This window comes from Equus przewalskii, chromosome 4 (assembly GCF_037783145.1).
Source record: "Equus przewalskii isolate Varuska chromosome 4, EquPr2, whole genome shotgun sequence".
Taxonomy (NCBI): Eukaryota; Metazoa; Chordata; class Mammalia; order Perissodactyla; family Equidae; genus Equus; species Equus przewalskii.
The window spans coordinates 33,349,502-33,365,662 of NC_091834.1; the positions used below are offsets into that span (position 1 = coordinate 33,349,502).

Sequence of the window (16,161 nt, forward strand, 5' to 3'; positions counted from 1 at the left end):
TAGAAATAGGATATGCTGGGCTGCGTTGAGATAGTCTAAATGCAAGTGTAGTGTACCGCATGGTGGCAGGATTGATGACAATTTTCCCTTAACTACTTTCCCTTTCCTTTCCAATGACTGTGGTATAAGAATTCATTACTCTTGAGGGAGAACTCTGACATTTTTGGCAAAAAAAGTGTATAAAAGGTTTGAATTCATCTCTCTTCTGAATATATAATTTAAAAAATTTCTGCAATCTATAAACAAATCCATTTTTTAATTAGAAAAGATGAGTATTAGGAAAATGTAAATAAAACCAAAATTATGATGCAGTCAACATTATCTTGGAAGCCTCATCCAGGTTAGCTGTGCTCAACCGGGAAGCTAGAAATTATACATGATTGCAAGAAAGATTGTAATATCCTTCAGACTGTTGATAGTTTAAAAATATTAAATACCAAGTTTATTGTTGCAATTAAATTGGTTTCTCCTATTCCAACAGCACTATACCTTGTAAACATCAGATAATAGCAGGGAACACTGTTCAATACATTTTGACAAAAATTGCTGTTAATAAAAGAAACATGCCTTGGGTATTAAGGATTCAGAAATATTTCCAATCACTGTCAGTTAATAATGTATATCCAAAGGTACAGGGAAGAAAACCAGCATTAATAATTACAATGTAGTATGCAATCCTTGCCAAATAATATCTTGGAGACAAGATTTTCAGAACATGAGACAGTGCTATCTGAGTTGGTTGGCTGGATGGACAATGATCAGATACAAGAAATGTAAGGTTTACGCTTTAAACCTTATTTTGTTTTTGGAATGCTATTTTTTTTAACAATGTCTTTAAACTACGTGTCAGCTGGAATCTTTAGTAAGTATTGAAAAACAATAAATTCAAATATAATCTTAGAATAACAAATAGAATAAGGTAATGCAAGAATCTATGTAGTCTGAAGAAAACAAGTGTTACAAATGCTGTCAGTGAGGCACTCACAGGGTGCTAGCGAAGAAAAGCTGAACTAGTCAGTCTGAAAACTGTGAAATGTAGTTAGAAGGTTTTTTGGGGTTTTTTTAATTTTTATTTTTTTCAGATGTACATCATATTTCAAATTCTGGATACATTACATCATGTTCACCACCCGAACACTAATTATAGTGCATCCCCTCACATGTGACCTTAATCACCGCTTTTGCCCTCCACCCTCCCCCTTCCCCAATGGTAACCACCAGTCCAATCTCCAATGGTATGTGGTTTTTTTTTTTTTTATCGTTTTTATCTTCTACTTATGAGTGAGATCATATGGTGTTTGACATTCTCCCTCTGACTTATTTCACTCAGCATAATACCCTCAAGGTCCATCCATGTTCTCACAAATGGCTGGATTTTGTCATTTCTTATGGCTGACTAGTAATCCATCGTGTATAAATACCACATCTTCTTTATCCATTCGTCCTTGATGGGCACCTAGGTTGCTTCCAAGTCTTGGCTATGGTGTATAATGCCACAATGAACATAGGGGTGCAAGTATCTTTATGCCTTTGTGTTTTCAAGTTCTTTGGATAAATACCCAGCAGTGGACTAGCTGGATCATATGGTAGATCTATTCTTAATTTTCTGAGGATACTCCAAACTGCTTTCCATAGTGGCTGCACCAGTTTGCACTGCCACCAGCAGTGAACAGGGGTTCCCTTCTCTCCACACCCTCTCCAACATTTGTTGTTTCCTGTCTTGTTAATTATAGCCATTCTGACCGGAGTGAGGTGATACCTCATTGTAGTTTTGATTTGCATTTCCCTGATAGCTAATGATGTTGAGCACCTTTTCATATGCCTGTCGGCCATCAGTATATCTTCTTTGGAGAAATCTCTGTTCAGATCTTTTGCCGATTTTCTAATTGGATTGTTGGTTTTTTTGTTGTTGAGCTGTATGAGTTCTTTGTATATTTTGGATATTAACCCCTTATCTGATATACGGTTTGCAAATATCTTCTGCCAATTGTTAGGTTGTCTTTTCATTTTGTTGATGGTTTCCTTTGCTGTGCAGAAGATTTTTAGTTTGATGCAGTCCCATTTGTTCATTTTTTCTTTTGTTTCCCTTGCCCGGTCAGACATGGGACTTGAAAATATGCTGCTCAGACCAATGTCATAGAGCGTACTGCCTATGTTTTCTTCTAGAAGTCTCATGGTTTCGGGTCTTACATTCAAGTCTTTAATCCATTTTGAGTTGATTTTTGTGCATGGTGTAAGGAAATGGTCTACTTTCATTCTTTTGCATGTGGCTGTCCAGTTTTCCCAACACCATTTATTGAAGAGACTCTCCTTTCTCCATCGTATGCTCTTGGCTCCCTTGTCGAATATTAGCTGTCCATAGACGTGTGGGTTTCCTTCTGGGCTCTCAATTTTGTTCCATTGATCTGTGTGTCTGTTTTTGTGCCAGTACCATGCTGTTTTGGTTACTATGGCTTTGTAGTATAATTTGAAATCGGGGAGTATGGTACCTCCAGCTTTGTTCTTTTTTCTCAGGAATCCTTTGGCTATTCAGGGTCTTTTGTTGTTCCATATAAATTTCAAGATCAGGAGACATAGCCGACTCACCTAGTACAAAGAAAATAGCTCAGAGAAAGAGGAATAATGAGGAGGCAAAGGAATACTTTCCAAGCAAGGGAACACTACAAAACACCAGAAAAAGAACTAAGTGAAACAGAAACTAGCAACCTCCTTGGCAAGGAATTCAAACAAAATATAATGAGGATGCTCACAGATGTGCAGAGAAGAATGGATGAACACAGTGAGCACATCAGCAAAGAATTGGAAGATATTAAAAAAATTCAATCAGAAGTGAAGAATAGAATACTTGAAATGAGAAATTCACTAGAGGGATTCAATAGCAGAGTAGAGGAAGCAGCAGAACGGATCAATGAGCTAGACAAAAGATTAGAGGAAATCACCCAAGCCAAACAGAAAAGAGAAAAAAGAATTAGATAGAATGAGAACAGTGTAAGGGAACTCTGGGACAATATCAAGCGTGTTAACATTCAGATTATAGGGGTCTCAGAAGGAGAAGAGAGAGACGAAGGGGCAGAAAATTTATTTGTGGAAATAACAGAGGAAAATTTTCCTAACCTGAGGAAGGAAACAAACATCCAAGTTCAGGAAGCACAGAGAGCTCCAAACAAGATAAGCCCAATGAGGCCCACACCAAGACATATTATAATCAAAATGTCTAAAATTAAAGACAAAGAGAGAATCCTAAAAGCAGCAAGAGTTAGAAGGTTTAGTAAGACATGAGTTTTGTATTTATGCAGAGGGAAGTGTAGGAAATAAATACAAATTTATGAATTTTTTCTAGGCTGAACATTTTTAATCAAAAGGCAAAAAAAATTGAATGTATTTAATTTCCATTTCAAGATCAGAGCACTAAAAATAAATTGAACAGTTGAATGAAGAATGTTGATCATAGCAACAATAGGAATGTGAGTGTTTTCATTCATTGATACTTGATAAATTTACAGGTCTATAATCTCTTATGCTCAATTCCAAAACCCAAACTCTTCTGAAAACAAAAACAGTTATATAACTTAGCTGGGAACAAAACCTGATGTGAACTGATATGAGGCTATTTATCGTCTTTTTTACTTTATTTTACTGAGTATGATATTATGTGTTTCATTGCAGAAATAGTAATAGGTTTGATTATAGGGTACTCCCCTGGACTCAGCTGAGAATGTTATGTAATCTATGGTGTATGTACTCATAAACATTCTAATATCTAAAAATTCTGAATATCAAAACATATCTGCCCCAAAGGATTTAGAAAAGAAATTGCTGACCTGCTCATATTATTAATGTAAAACAAATTACAGGAATCACTAGCCATCTTTCTATGCTGAAAAGACCTTTGACCTGCATTCCCCTGAGATGATAAGAGAACCTGACTGGCTGATGCAGGACCACTTCAGCCATCATATGAGGCAGTTCATTTGAACTGAGCAAGAAGATGATACCTAAAACTGTGTTCACCAACAAGAACCCTGAAAACACCACTTTTCTACTTTTTCGGCAGTACTTTGGATCTCCAAAACACTGGGGAAAAAAAGGCTGTTGCTGTTTGGGCTAGCCTGGTGACGTAGTGGTTAAGTTCACGTGCTCCACTTCAGCAGCCTGGGATTCACAGTTTCGGATCCCGGGCACAGACCTAGCACTGCTCATCAAGCCATGCTGCAGTGGCATCTCACATCAAGTAGAGGAAGATTGGCACAGATGTTAACTCAGCAAGAATATTCTTCAAGCAAGGAGAGGAATATTGGCAACAAATACTAGCTCAGGGCCAATCTTCCTCACCAAAAAAGAGAAGCTGTTGCTGTATCCATAAATTTGTGTAAATTCAGCTTTCAAAATATTGTGACACCAAGGCAAAGAAAAAAATATACATTACCTGGAACATGATACATTCATTTATTCACTTAACAACCATTATGGAATGCTTCAAATGTGTTTGACACTATTTGGGGTACTGAAAATGCAGTGGTGACAAGGACACTTGCCTTGTTTTTTTGGCCCACCTAGCATGTTCTGAACAGCTTTCTTACATCTAGGGGATTTCTTCTGTTGAGAAACACACTTCTCGAGTTAGAAGCCTGAAACTTGCTTTTCTTGCCACTGCCCTTGATCTAAGGCTCAGCTATGTGACCTAGAATTTGCTAATCAGGATACACTCACTCAATACTTTGGTCCTGAAAGAAACAACTACAGGAAGCAAAGACAAAGGGGGTACTTTTGGATGTTTTACCTCTTAAGTCAGATCCCATAGCTGAGAAGGTGGGTTTCCAGAGGTGGCATGTCACCAGCATGTAAACTGCTATCTGACTCGGGGGGTGGTGGTGGTGGAGTTTTGTTGGAACATCCCCACAGCGAGGCTTCAGCAGTGTTCCTTACGGCTTAGCCTCCAAACCTGATAGTCTTGCCCTCTGGAGAGGCCATGAGCTTTTAGTAAATTTATTATTTTTTATGATAACTATGGGTTTGGTTCTTTTGCAATTAACAACCATGATTCATACAAATGCTGAAAAATCCCTGACATTATGGGGCTGGCATCCTAAGAAGGGACAAAATTAATAACTTAATCAGCATAAAATGTAGTATAACACTATTTTTTAAAAAGAACACGGGTAGAGGAAGAGGAGAAAATATTTTAGAAGGCGTGATAAGGGCAGGACTTCCAGAGAAGATAGCATTTAAACTAAGTAAAAGCTAACTGAAGAGAGGAAGTGAACCATGTGAATAGCAGGCAGAGAAACTGTAAATGCAAAGGCGCTAAGGTGGAAGCTTACTCAGAATATCTGAAGAACAGTAAGAAAGGAATGTGGTTGAACTGAGTCAAGAGAAATTATTGGCAATGAGGTCTGAGGAATAGCCAGGGGAAAGCATAAGTCAGTCTTTGTGATTGTGGTAAGGACTGGAATATCTATATAAATATATAGATATATAGAGATATATATACATCTCAGGAAGGAATGCTGTTTGAGTCTTTATTCAATCCATTTTACAAAATTCTTAGGATAAATCTAATAATATAATGCCCATTAATCAAGGTGACAAGTTAGAAAATTTAGCTGTATTTTTTATGAGTTAATAAAATTTTAAAATAAAGAAAAACATTACATAGTATGATGCAAATTTTGCATGAGTTATAAGGTTATAACAGGAAACCCCTAAAGATTGTTTAATTATGTTAATACCTTCTGCAATTGGGTTTAATTAGTAGGAAAAGTTTGAGAAGAGCTACATTGATAAGCAATGAACAAGTAGAGGAGTGAGACAAAATCTGAATTAAGTGAACATTTACAAAGATTCACTCATCTATTTAAAACAATGTGGTTTAGTGAAAGAGTAAGGACTTTCAAGTCACTCAATCCCAGTTTCTTTAACTTTTAACCTAGAGTTGTAAGTGAATTATGCACCACTATTACCATATTGCAGAGTCTAACTATGACTATATCTTTACCACTACCAGTGAGATTTGTATTACCCTTTTATGTTTTTATGATATTAATTAGTATTCCTATACTTCCATTCAAAGAAATCCCTTCAGCATTTCTTGTAAGGCAGGTCTGATGGTAATGAACTCCCTCAGCTTTCGTTTGTTCAGGAAAGTCTTTATCCCTTCTTCACTTCTGAAGGACAGCTTCACTGAGTATAGAATTCTTGGTTGACATTTATTTTCTTTCAATATTTTTAATATGTCATCTCATTCTCTCCTAGCCTGAAAAGTTTCTGTTGAGAAATCCACCAGTAGCCTTATGGGGGTTCCCTTGTATGTAACTTCTCTCTTTTCTCTTGCTACTCTTAAATTTTTTTCTTTGTTTTTGACAATTTAATTATAATGTGTCTTGGCACAGCCCTATTCAAAGCCAACTTATTTGAGGTCTCTTGGGCCTCATGGATCTGGCTGTCCATTTCTATCCTGAGATTCAGGAAGTTTTCAGCAATTATTGCTTCAAACGTACTTTCTATCCCTTTCGTTTTTCTCTTCTCCTTCTGGAATTCTTATAATACAAATATTTGTTTTCACTATGTTCCATAATTCCTATAGGCTTTTTTCACTCTTTTTCATTCTTTTATCTTTTTGTTCCTCTGACTGAATAATTTCCAATGTCCTATCCTCCAAGTCACTGATTCTTTCTTCTGCGTGGTCAAGTCTATTTTTGAAACTCTCTATTGGATTCTTTAGTTTAATTACTGTATTTTTCAACTCTAGGATTTCTGGGTTTTGGGTTTTTTTTTTTTTGATGGTTGCTATTCCTTTATCAAACTTCTCATTTGTTCATGTATTGTTTTCCTCATTTTATTTAGTAATTGATGTAATGTCCTTGGGCATATTGGACTTGCTATTATGGTCTATTTTGGGGTAAGGTAACTGTTCAAGCTCTGAGGACAGGGGTGAGTGTGTACACCACTGGCTGAGAACTGTCAGATAGGACTACTGGCATGGTTCCCTACCCAAGTGAGGCAGTAGGATGGGTTTCACAGTTGCCCAGATTCTCTGAGCAGGCTTACTAGATGGTTGGGACTGGGTACTATACTCAGTAGTAGATGGGGCCATGAATAAGTTCCCCTCCCCTGGCAGGGCAGCAGGACAGGACCCAGGGTCTGTATGGCTCATTGTTTGGGGACCTGAATTGGCCTGAGTGTGCCCTGAATTCCCTCATCAGGTGAGGCCACTGGTCTTGCTCTACAGATGGGAGAAGCCACAAACTGTTCTCTCTGTTCAAGTGCCACTATACATAGGGCTATTAAATGGGCTTTGCAGCTTCCCATGGCTCTGGTTAGGTTTTCTGTTCAGACAGGCTGAAGGCTGTATTTAGAGTTGAGCAGGGCTCTGATTTAAAGATACCCTGCCTGGGCACAGCAAGAGAAGGGAGAAGCAGCTCTAAAGCTGATAAAACTCTTTGTTTTTGTCTTAACTCAAGCCAACCCACCACCCAGGTTTCCTGACTGAACAGGGCTACTGGCTTTGCTCTACAAACTATTGGCTCTGCCTCCTGCCTCTCGGCTCAAGTGCTGCTGGGCTGCACAGCTTCTAGCAGGCATCTCCAGCCTTTCTGGTTCAATGGGGCCAGAAGAGACTCTCCACAGCACATGAGTCCATCTCTCAGCCTCCTTGCCTAGGCAGGACACTGTGAGGCTATTCCCTGGCTGCTCTCAATTTCCCAAATTGGCTTTCACATTGGAAGGAGCCAGGAGCTACCCTGAGCTTTGGCTATGAATTAATCCCCTGGCTTTTGCACAACATGGGAACATTCCACAGTCACTACTGTCTTTGCTCTGGGGGGGTGATCAGCACTGCCCACCTGCCTCTTGGTTCAGGTGTCACTTGGCCACATAGCTTCCTGGAGTTGATGCCAGCCTTTCTGATCAGATGGCACTGGAAGGCAGTCTCCACAATGGGTAGGACTGTGATTCAGCTCCTTGTCTGGGTGTGAGCAAACTGGACCCAAGGGCCAGCAAAACTCCTCATTTGAGGATCCAAACCAGGCAGATCTGCACCCCACTAAGTTCCCTGGTCAGAGTGTACACGCAACTTGGTTCTGCAAATGAGCAAAGCTTCTGATTGGGATTCCTACTTGAGCACTGTAGATACAAAATAAGTCTGCCAAGTCTGCTGGTTGTTTCAAGCCCCTCCCCCTTCTCCCTCACAGTCAGATTCCCAGTGGTTGAGCCCTGCAGAATTGCCTGCAATCCCGTGGTGGGAGATCAGAGTAGGGTCTTCTGTTTAGTGGGCCACAATGCTGGGGGTGGATGGGCTATTTGTCCCCCCTGGGTTCTGTTTTCCCACTGGAGGAGCCAGAGGCTCAGGGGAGACCTCTCCATGCGGTGCTGCACTGGCCTGGGGAAGGAGCAATGCAGTCAACATGTAGCCGCCTCTCTCACCCTTCTAATGCAGTCTGTCTTGGTCTCTGTGGAGCAGGGGGGTTGCTTCAGTCTTACACCCATGTTCTGGGATTCTCTCACTGGTGTCTTGTTTTTCCATAGATGTTAGTTACTCTTGTGAGAGGGAGCAAAGTCAGGAACAACGAATGTCGCCATCTTGGTGGTTACTCCTCAATCCTGGTTTCAAATTTTGATTTGCCCTTACCACCCATGTGACCATGAGAAAGTTACTTAAGGCTCAGCACTTTAATTTCCTTATCTGTAAAGTTAGGGAAAATAAAACACATTATACAAAATTATTATAAATATTAAATTAGGCAATATTTCTAAGGAGTAAACTAAGATACTTCCCATAAATTACACAAATATATATGTTAATATTCTTCATTTTTATTTTTATGTTTCTATTTGTTTGTATCCAGTTTGTTTTACAGAATAGCTAAAGAACTGGATGAGGAGTATAAGGATAAAAAGGTGCTTAGAATAATATTTTATCCTAACAACAACAATAAACACAAAAGAATTGTTTAGTAAAAAACCTTTCTGTGAGATTCTATATCATAATGTATCTTGAGAGTTTCATGATTGTTGATAAAACCCATAGATTTTGCGTGTGTGTTGAACATGCCATCACCACTTTAGTGCTCCCTATCTCTCCAAAGCACGAGGAGATAGAAAAGCTGATAGGAATAAATAAGCACACTTACCTCATCTGAATGTAGTATGGAAATAAACTCAAGATATTGGCTTTTAGGGGCCAGCCTGGTGGCGCAGCAGTTAAGTGCACACGTTCTGCTTCTGTGGCCCAGGGTTCACCGGTTCGGATCCCAGATGTGGACATGGCACCGCTTGGCCAGCCATGCTGTGGTAGGTGTCCCACATAGAAAGCAGAGGAAGATGGGCACAGATGTCAGCTCAGGGCTGGTCTTCCTCAGCAAAACGAGGAGGTTTGGCAGCAGTCAGCTCAGGGCTAATCTTCCGGGGGAAAAAAAAAAAGATATTGGTTTTTAATATAACTGGTAGGTAAGTTTAGTAGACATTATAAATTTTTGGAAAAATACCAGTGAGGGAAAGGCTCAGAAAGTAGCAATGACATATAGTACTCCAGAACAAACTAGGAAATACATATTTGGATATATGTTGGCCATTATGTTGGATATATGTTCTGGCCAGAGCTAGAACCAACTAGATACCAATATAAAGATACAACCATTAGGAATCTAAGGAATTCACAAAGATGTGTGTAGAGCAGAGGTCACAATCAGAAATGTAAAAAATTAAAATTTAATTATGTAATAAAACAATAATGGATGTGTAAAATATTTTAGCACTATAGGGAAAATGTGAGGGACTATAAATAAAGGGGACATTGCGTAAACTAGTGTCATCAATGGACTTTTCACATCAAATGGCGAATGTTACCAGCACAAGGAGATCCTGGGGAAAAACATGGGCTTTGATAATGGCTCATGTTGCAAACAGCAATTTCTTAGTGCAACACAGCACCAGGGAGTTATTGGTGGCGGGTTTGGAGCCATGCATATATGAGCATCCAACAGGCCTGGCAAATTTGTGTTGGATTCAGTTAATAAAGTGCAAATAGTGAGCTCATGCTGCAATGCAGAATTTACAATATATTAGCAACATTGCAAGTATGGGTGCAAATTCTGCCTCTTCCACTTAACTGGGCAAAGACTCTTCATCTGTAAAGTGGAAATAATTTCTATCTCATAGCACATATGAAACAACTGATACGTTTCTTGGTACATAGTAGGTACTTGAAGTGATATCATTAGTATTACTATTTTGTTATTGAGATTATTTTTAAAAGTCAGTATAAACTTCTCTTTTCCTACTTATACATACAATCAAATTTAGATATCTTTTCATCTCTCTAAAACTTTAAAATAATATACATTGTTAGATGATACTGTATTCTTCTACCCACTTTTCAAGAATAAGGGAGACAATCAAGATTAAGATATCATATTACCATATTATTAGCTGTTTTTATTTCTAACTAAAACATGAAACATTAAGAACATCAAACTATAAAGCCTCAGGAAAGGATGTGGTCTTTAGTCAAAAGAAAGAAGATATTACTAATGTTTCTGCATGAAATGAATAAGACCTTAATATATTGTTTCAAAGTATTTCCATTTAAGTTTAAAGGTAAGTATTATTTATTTTCTTTTCCATGAGCAGGTACCAATTATCTGTTGCTCTAAATTCCTAATAGTGCCCAGACATTTCAGGAGCTATTCTGAGTATTAAAGAACTACTAAGGTTTATCTAGTCTCGGTTAAAGGAATTATTTCAAAAACATCAAGTTCAGAAGAGAGTTTCCCTCAGGAGAATTTAAAGGATGCTGATACTAAAATATGCAGTATCGACAAGGTTCCAGGCCTGCAAATTTTTCATCAGCTTTTTCAGAGAATGGAAAGATTTTATAATTTCATATTTCTAGCTCGAGTTCTCTCTGTAATAAGAACTGTGGGTCCTATTTTTGATCAATCAACCTCCCTAGCAGTTCATGTCCAGGTACCGAGGATAGCTGCTGCATGGACAAATGCTCTTGCGAGTTGAATTTGGTGAATACTTACTTCCTAACAGAAAGAACACAGGTACTAGATCCAGCTCCCATTTCCTGCTCTTGATCATATGCTAGGAACATTTTTAGCTTCTGAGTTATATAGTGAATTAAATATTTTTCTGTCCAAGTTGACTGGCATTCTGGGGAAAAGCATATTTTGTGTCTGATTTTGGGCCAAGCTGTGAGTCTGCATTTAAAAAGTGGAGTCATCTTCCACATCAGTTTATTGAACATGTAGCAGGAATGACAGCCTGTGTGAAAACTGAATGGCAGACAGTGTAGTTGGTCAGCTTATATGCCCATGGCCTTTTAAGTAAGTGAAAAAAAAATTAATTTTGCCAAGACTTGTGATAATGTCAACTGTCTAATCCTCTACTATATGAAAATAGAGTCAGTATTCTGGCTTTTGAAAACTTACTGGTGTTTAGATAGTTATCGAAAACAACATGACTTTTTCATGCACAGACAATTCCTTGTAGAGTTACAGATGGCCCAAGGACACACAAAGTCTTTTGTCCTAAAGGGTTATTTCTCAAAAGTGGAGAAATAACTGTCATTTTGAGGACTAGTGCCATAGCAGTAGAGTTTTCTTGCTGGGGAAGAAATTGAGAACAGCTTTAGGTGAAGAAAGGTAAACAGCCAGGGCAGCATTATTTGGTTATGTTGACCCAGCCAGCAAAAAGCAATTGTTTCAAAGGTGTTTTCTAAGCATATTTAAGTGATCATCTCAATTCATCTGTTTTGCAGAATGGATAGATTTCATAACAAATTGCCATTTGGATACCACTGCTTGTAGGACGAGCACAGTCTAGATGCCAAGGAACAGGTGGAAAGCCAATTGTTAAAATTACTCCTTTGCTACATGTCACAGGGTGTATGTCACTATGCCCTCTGAATTTTGAAAGCTGCCAAATTGGGCAACAGTGATAAAATGTTAGAAGCAGGCCGGCCTGGTGACGCAGAGGTTAAGTTCACACATTCCGCTTCGGCGGTCCAGGGTTCACTGGTTTGGATTCCGGATGCGGACATGGCACCGCTTGGCAAGCCATGCTGTGGTAGGCATCCCACATACAAAGTAGAGGAAGATGAGCATGGATTTTAAATCAGGGCCAGTCTTCCTCAGCAAAAAGAGGAGGACTGACAGCAGATGTTAGCTCAGGCCTAATCTTCCTCAAAAGAAAAAAAAAAGTTAGAAGCTCCCTCAGCTTCATGACCAGGGGAAAATGAACATTCCCATGCCAGACAGAAATGGCATAGTTTGAATAAGCAGCTTTAAAAAGTTAGATGAAGTATCCAAAATTCACAAACCACTGAACTCAAGGGAATTATGTAGCTGTGCTCATGAAAAGAATCTAATGTGAAACACTTTGCAAAGCTTTTCACCATGCTTTGACATTATCAATCACTCTCAATCTACTTCAGGAAACTAATTCTGGGAAAAAAAATAATGAGAGACAGTACTTGAAGAAACAAGCTAAAACATTGTCAAAAACCTGCCTAAATAGTCTACACACTTTGAAAAATCTAAAGGTTCTTGGCTTTAGCACTGGGCAATGCTCTTGTCGGATGAATAGACATATATTGATATTCTTAATGGCTGAAAAGTTTATGTTACTCAATTATCAAAGAATCGATTATTTTTGATGTTAGCCAGAAGACTGTTTACTTTTTGACATTTTTCCAAGAATTCCCCCATTAACTTGCTTCCTTGAATTTGCCTTTTATTTAAATATTCTGAATAAATGCTGCCACAAAAGAAAACTGTTCATTTCAATTTTACCCTAATGGTGGCTGTTCTACCAAGAACACATCAGAGCAATTTCTCAGTCTCAGACTTCTATGGAATAAGCCTCTTGCTCTTCCTTATCTTATTTTTTAAATAAAGCATAGCAACAAAAATTTATGAATGTAAGCTGGACCAAGGCAGTAAGTGGGAAAAATGAACCAGCCATGCTGGGCTCTAGCCCTGACTCCTAATCATATTTCGGGGCCCCATTATTCTTTTATATAAAATAAAATCTAGTTTAAAATGGCATCTAAAGTCCTTTTCAGCTATAAAATCTTAGGAATCTTTTATCATACTTTGATCACCTGTGTGTACATAAAACACAATAATGTTTTGCATTTTGGAAGCTCTGTAGTTTTCAAAATTTTATTAATAATCCTTTAGTCCACCTTCATCTTAAAAAATAGCCACTTTTAAATTACACTAACATGGATTAATATCTTACTTATACCCCAATGACAGAAAAAAATCACAAAAATATTTTTTAAAAGAGAGGAAATTAAGAGAAATGCCTAAATATAAATATATGTGCATATAGCAATAAATATATAGATATGATATAGTTCTATATATCTGTCTGTAAGGATAGATAAATCAGGAGATACAGTTTACTGCTAAACAGAATGAAAATACATTAATATTATAAAATTTAAAATGAACTAACCTATATAAAATCAAGAACTACTGACTTGTGAGAAATAAATCAAATATTATGAGTGACTTTGCGTTGTTCTAACTGTATCAACTATCTCCACTGAAAGTCTGACATTGATTTAATATTGGCCAGGCCAAGGTTGGAAGAAGAATGTGTTGGCCTGAATTTCTGAGAAAACAGAACCTGAGACAAAAAGTTATACCCTGATATTTTAATAAGGGTAGTCGAGGGGGCAATCCCTGGAAGCAAAAGTGAACGATAAAAGGAAGAGAGACTGTAATGGAAAGAGGGCAAATACGGGATGGTTTGTTACCATATGGGCCACAGCTTCAAGAGTAGCACATTTGTGATAGTTGTGGTGAAAATGATGGCAGTGGAAACGACCTGGGCTTCATGATTGAGGCAATAGTATGTCATCCCTAAGACCATTCTGGCCAAGCAGCAGAGAAAACTGCTGAGATCTGGGGATCAGGTGAGGTCAAATAGATTCAGAAGGCAGAAACTTGTATTCACTCACAGCCTTTAATGATCTTCAGATCTCACATGGGAATACTTTGCATTCAATTCTTCCCTAGGAAGGGAGATGTAAATCTAATCCTTCAAGCTGATGGTCAGTGCACTCTCCTAAAAAGACTTAAAGAGGATTAGAAAACAAAGTCATATTCAAACTATTGCAGGTGATATAGAACTGATATTTCTCATCATCCTTCTTCACTCAAACTTTCCGGTTTTCCCTTAACCTCTCCTAGCACTTCAACAGGTCAGGGTTTCTTGTTTCAGGAAGTGACACACCATTCATTCTTAACGGGTTTGAGATTTTAATTTGCCTTTATTGGGTCATGGCTGTGGAAAGTTTTCATTCGCAATTATCAATGAGTATAGAAACATCAAAAGACGCACCAGTGAATCTCCTAGGACACAGACATACTCCACTCTGCCTTCATTGTGTAATGATAAATGTAAGGCCCAGCCTTACATTCCTGGGCCATAATCTTTAGTTAGATCCACACCCACATTTGGTTCCCTGGTTCCTGCTGGCATATTGTAATCAGGCCTTTAATTTCTTTGAAATTTAGGCTTTTTCTTCCCAGAGCAGAGCCTATGCCTCTTTTCTGGGACTATAATGAGACTTGATTGGCCAGGATCCAAAGAGGCATGTGAGGGACAGATTTTGTGGAGAACAAAGATTATCTTTTGAGACCTCTGTATTAAGTCAAATTAGTACACAGTCTCTAGGAAAGGGCAGGTTGTTCTCTTCTTAAAAGTTATTTTAGAGCTGTCTCTATTGATCAAGAAGATTAAGGAAAGTTCAACAAGTTGACAGCTTCAGGCTCATTCATCCGAATACAATCATCACAGGTTTTAGGATCCCATCCTTTCCCTATCAGGACCCTAGTTTAACATATGAGACTTGTTAAGATGACATTTTTAGTCTCCTTTCCAGATTTACCATTCTATATTCAGACCTTAGGCTTGATTTTCAGCCCAATCTACCAGAGGAACAATATATGAGAGACTTTTTGAAAGATTCCGTAAAAGTCTTTTGATTTACATGGGAAATAGCTGCTGTAAGCCTATCGTTTTTGTTTTTCTCAAAGTTTCCAAGTTACCAAAATCTCAGTTATCACTGACCTCATAGTGATCAATGCAATAGCCACCTGATCTTCCAATGCCTTGCCTTCTACTTGTACTCAATTCCAACTCCAATTAACCATAGGTCAAACATTAGTAATTATGATATCTCTGAATATCAATATTTCCCTCCTTCACTTACCATGAGCTACATGGTCACTACTGCTTTCAAACAGATAGAGAATTCAACTCCAGACTCCCATCCTGAAGGGTATGTGCTGTCTCAGTCCGGTCTAGGATTCCCTCAAAAACAGATCCTGAGGAAAAGAGCAAAGCAAAAAGGAAAGTAAAACAGAGAGTGCTTTGGGCATATTTTATAATGATTAATCTTCTCCTTCTACTGCCAGAGCCAGAGGGGCTCTGCTTCCTAGAGCTACCACCCCCTAAGATTGGAACCTCAGGAGTTTCTCACTCTCAGGCTAGTCTACATTCAGGCTCTAGAAGTTTGTCAAAATTACCACTTAGGTGTTTCTGCCAGTTTATAGCTCTATGAGCTTATATTCCAGGTAAATACTTCTCTTCTTTGACTCTGAATTTGCCTTGTTCGAGACTTTGGGGTGACAGTTTGCCCTATGACATCAACTCTCTGATGAGTCCAAGAAAAGCCAATGATTTTAAGTTTCTTCAACTATTTTTTGTTGTAAGGACGAGCTAAAACTGGAAGTAGAACTCATATTCTGTTTTATTCCATTCACTGTTGAAAAGCTAAATACAGTGTTTCCTTGATAGACGAAATAAAAACAATAACCAGTGATCTGTCACTCATTTTTAGATATTTGGGTCAATCTAAGGAAGAGTAGTTTAAGGATTCCATTTTCTTTTCCTGTTTTCCCTGTACGGTGGAGCAAGGAGATTGGCAGGTCAGCGGAGTGTCTAGATTTAAGACTTCAGGTGACTCACGGCTTAGCTTTCATTTGCTCCCAGCACAGATTTGTTCCCTCTCTGAGAAGTAGTGTCAGTTCTTACAAATATGCCAAACTCAGATATGGGTCCACAGGCAGCACCTTTTCAATGATCCTCAGACCTGAAAGATGGAAGAAAATACAATATATTAAACAAGATAATTATGGCTGC

At 38.3% G+C, this 16,161-nt stretch overlaps 1 long non-coding RNA gene across 2 annotated transcripts; it reads right to left on the reverse strand.

Moving 5' to 3' along the window:
* Positions 1-1,034: 1,034 nt before the first annotated feature.
* Positions 1,035-16,112, reverse strand: LOC103553718 (uncharacterized). Of its 2 annotated transcripts, none has more exons than XR_011539027.1 (5): positions 15,988-16,112; positions 15,230-15,344; positions 9,129-9,396; positions 7,842-8,680; positions 1,035-2,586 (listed from the first exon to the last, which is right to left on the reverse strand). It is a non-coding gene; the product is annotated as an uncharacterized lncRNA (long non-coding RNA). The 2 variants fall into 2 exon arrangements; XR_545536.2 differs by having other exon boundaries at positions 1,899-2,586; positions 8,422-8,680.
* Between the last annotated feature and the right edge of the window lie 49 nt (positions 16,113-16,161).